The sequence below is a fragment of the Ananas comosus genome, linkage group 1, assembly GCF_001540865.1.
Source record: "Ananas comosus cultivar F153 linkage group 1, ASM154086v1, whole genome shotgun sequence".
NCBI lineage: Eukaryota > Viridiplantae > Streptophyta > Magnoliopsida > Poales > Bromeliaceae > Ananas > Ananas comosus.
Window position 1 is genome coordinate 21340963 of NC_033621.1, and position 4314 is coordinate 21345276.

Here is a 4314-nt window from a genome sequence, read left to right on the forward strand (position 1 = left end):
TAGATCAACTCTAACAAAGCCGATCGTCGATTCGAAAGTCCGAACATCGAAAACAAAGTGGAAGCACGGAGGGCTCCATGCTTCCATAGCATACCAGCCTACTCTATATATATATATATATAGCCTATATGAGCCCGGCTACTATACTCTTATGAGTACGATCACTCTCGTATTCATAAGTTGCTTTCAATGATAGAGTTTTCTAATCGACGATCCATACCATTAAACGTTATTTAGAGCATTTAAAATGTCTAGAAATTAAATTTTATAATTTTTCGATATCATTTATCTTACTATCAAAAAGTCATAAAATTGATAGTTTTTAACGGCCGGTATGGAATATTTGCTAGTTTAATGGTGTAAAAAAATCAAAATCGGTTGAATTTTTAATAGAAAAATCTATTCACTACATATATAAAGATCAATAACTCCGATCTTAATTGAAGGATCCGAATATCCATTTTTAAGAAGTCGTTCGATTTTGACCATTCATTTTATACCCGCTTGATGAACTTTATTATGATTTTGAAAAATTACGAAATTTATTTTATAAAAGTTTCAAATACTCTAGATTATATTTAACGGAGTTGATTGTCAATTCAGAAGCTCCATCATTAAAAACAACTCATGAGTATGAAGGACTCTATACTCATAAGAGTATAGTAGCTTTAGCCTCTCTCTATATATATATATATAGAGAGAGTTGGACTGGGCTACTATTAGTAGCAAAATCTCATTGTTGCTACCAGTTTTTTAGCCTTTGGATCAACTCTTTTCATTATTTTTAACCATTGGATTAAATACTATAACCCAGTGGGGACCACTCAACCCTATGGGGACCATTCAACTCTAACCGACTAATATCATCCCGACCCTACAATTTTNCGCGGGTCGAGCTCGCCGGCGACGAAGAAGAGGGAAGAGAAAGAATGAGAGGAAGAAAAAAAGGGAAGAGGAAGAAGGAGAGGAAGAGGGAGAGGAAGAGGGAAGAGAAAGATGAAGAGGGAAAGGGTTCAACGCCGCGCGCCGCCGCCGCATCTCCTCCCTCGCCGGCGACGAAGAAGAGGGAAGAGGAAGAGGAAAAGGAAGAGGAAGAGGAAAAGAAAGAGGAAGAGGAAGAAGAAGAGAGAGGGAGAGGATTCGCTGCCGCCGTCGGATCTTCTCCCTCACCGGCGATGAAGAAGAGGGAAGAGGAACAGGAAGAGGAAGAAGAAGGGAGAAAAGGGAAGAGGGAGAGGAAGAAGGAGGAAAAGAAAGAGAGAGGGTTCGCCGTCGCCGCTGCCGCCGCCGCCGCCACCGCCCTCGCCGGCGACGAAGAAGAGGGAAGAAGAAGAAGGGTAGAATCATAAATTTACGTTATAATTAACCATGGTTAAGTACTTTAACCGTGGTTAACGAAAATTTTCTAACAGTCCTTAACGGCAGGAACATATCTGCATAACTTTAGACTTTTGCAGGGATAACTTATGGAGTTTCCGTTTTGCAGGGATATTTCCGCAATTGACTATGTTTGCAGGGACCTGTATGCATTTAACCCATATATATATATATATTGGGAAAGAGAGTAAAGGAGGGTTTGGGAGGGTGACACGTGTCACTCTCTGGACCTCCCAAACCCTCCTTTAATGTAATAGAAAGAATAGATAGATATATATATGTATATAGAGAGAGAGAGAGAGAGAGAGTGTCCGGCTACTATGCTATTAATAGTATGAAGCACTTAATGCTACTAAGTTTTCCGTCATTAAATATACCTCTTTGATCATTTTTACCCGTTAGATCATACTATTCAACTAACCACTCACTCAACCCTAGAGGGCCCACATCATCCTAACCGCACATCTCTTAATCCAATGGCCAAAAACTTGATAGCACCAATTACTTGGTGCTATTAATAGTATATTAGCCTAGTTCTATAAAGTCCGGCTATTATGCTATTAATAGCACGAAGCACTTGGTGCTACCAAGTTTTCCGCCGTTAGATCTACCCCTTTGATCATTTTCACCCGTTAGATCATACTATTCAACCAACCACCCACTCAACCCTAGGGGGTCCACAATCCTAACCGGACATCTCTTAATCCTATATATATATATATATATATATATATATATATATATATATATATATATATATATANATCATAAGAGTAAATTAAATGGTAAAAAAGTTGAGAGTACCAAGCGCTTGGTGCTGTTAGAAGTACTGCAGTCAGACTCTCTCTCTCTCTATATATATATATATATATAAAAGAATCCTATTAAAAGGGTATATAAAGAATACTAGAAAGGGTAGCTACAAAAACCTTTCGGGGCACACCAAAGTTCAAAGAAAAGAAAAAGAAACTTCACCTAGACCAGAGTTGCATGATGTAATTATAACTTTAGAGAAATATAAAGAAAATAATAAATAAAGGATGCTATATATGGGCCAAAGGTGGTGATACCATAAAGCTTGGAGACAACTTTAAATGCCTTTTGCTTCTCCTTATCGCCGTGCAAATCCAATTTGAGAATTACCTTCTGTGTAATTCTAACAGTAAGTCGAATTAGAATCGCAACAAATTCAAAACTTTTCGGAAAAAATTTGAAAATATGATGAAATTGTTGCAAAAAAAAAAAACAAAAGACAAAAGAAAAAAATATTAAGACAACTAACCATCTTGTCTCCGGACATGTTTGTTATTATTATATGAGGAGTCAAAGGAAGCAAGAAGAGTGGGAGAGGAGAAAATGGAGTGTAGCAAAAAAGGTTTTAAAAAAAAAAAAAAAGAAAAGAAAAGGGATTTATGTGTTTGTTGTTATTGTTGATATGATGTATATCAGTATATATAGGGGAGAGATTTGAGCACAAGAGTGTAGAGAAATTATTGTTTAGACCTGTTCCACCATGTCATAGTGTGGATCAGATGGCTTCTAACCTCAATCTTATTTTTTATTTTTCTTTTTTCCCTTCAAACAGCTGCATAGTTATAGTAAAAATTGGAGCCCATAGAAAAAGATTTATAAAATATACAAATACGATGCTCGTCTGTGACTCGACTCAATCTGATCTTGTCATCCTATAAATATTATGAAACACTTCTAATGAATTAGATTTTGATTTTAAGATATTTCTCGTGAGGTTTGAAGAATACAATGTACGAAATATGCAATAGTTTTTTCAAAATCGCTTTTATTTGGGTGACTTAGTCTAAGCTAGGGACTAATTTACTTGCAGACTAAATTACAAAAAACCCCTTCGCACTTTATCATCTCTTTGTACTACCCTTCTACATTAAAAATTGGATTAATAATCTCTAGTATTTTGCCATTACTCTTAATGCGTTTAAAAATTTAGAATAGTTATTAAATTTAATAGTAAAATTTTATAAAAATAAGTTGGCAGATGAAGCTGGTTATAGTTAATGCAGCAAATTAAGCTATATATAAATTGAATAAATTGTAACTATTAACTCTCCAGTTTTGACAAGATTAGCAAAATAAGAGATGTTACTCAAAACTATTTTTTTAAAAATTAATCTTTAAGTTGCAAATTAGATCAATGTTGAAATGCAGAATAATGTGTCACTTTGGTGGAATTTAATAATTTAATTCCCTAACTATTCTAAAATTTTATATAATATTTAAAATAATAATAAATATAAAAAACTGACGTAACTTTTAAGTTAGAAAGATATGTAATAATGATCTAATTAAGCGTCAGCATTGATCACGAGAGTCAGTCAACGTGTGCTTCTTATTAATTTCTAGGCGCCAGGTGGAAGATTGGCACAGTGTATGTCATTGTCATGAGTCGAATTTGTAGTAAAATCAAATTTAAATTTTATTTTATTTTATTTTTTTAGTTTTCATTTTGAAATTTTTAACACGGTAAAAATTCGGGTAAATTTAGATGATACCGAGTAATAGTTTGACATGAAGGCCAGCTATAAAAAAGAGTCGGGACAAAAACAAATAATATATATATATATATAGAGAGAGAGTTAAGTTGGAATGCTATGAATAGTATATCGGCTCTTTTATTATTGAATTTTTAATTTCTGGATGAAAAATTATAGGATTTAGATGATAATGGTCCGCTAGAGTTTAGTGGAGGGACCCCTAGGGTTGAATAAATATTTGGTTGAATAGTGTGATCTAAAAAATAAAATTGATTAAAATGTAAATTTAATGGTTAAAAAATCAATAGCAAAAAGTGTTCAAATAGTATTAATAGTATTCCTGCTCAACTCTATATATATATTCTTTCTAGTGAGATCGTAGAGGTTATATTACAAAAGCAATATATATATATATATATATATGATATAA

At 33.7% G+C, this 4314-nt stretch overlaps 1 long non-coding RNA gene across 1 annotated transcript; it reads right to left on the minus strand.

Annotated features, from left to right (window-relative positions):
• LOC109716369 lies at positions 2447-2751 on the minus strand. Its single transcript, XR_002217910.1, has 2 exons — positions 2660-2751; positions 2447-2523 (listed from the first exon to the last, which is right to left on the minus strand). It is a non-coding gene; the product is annotated as an uncharacterized LOC109716369 (long non-coding RNA).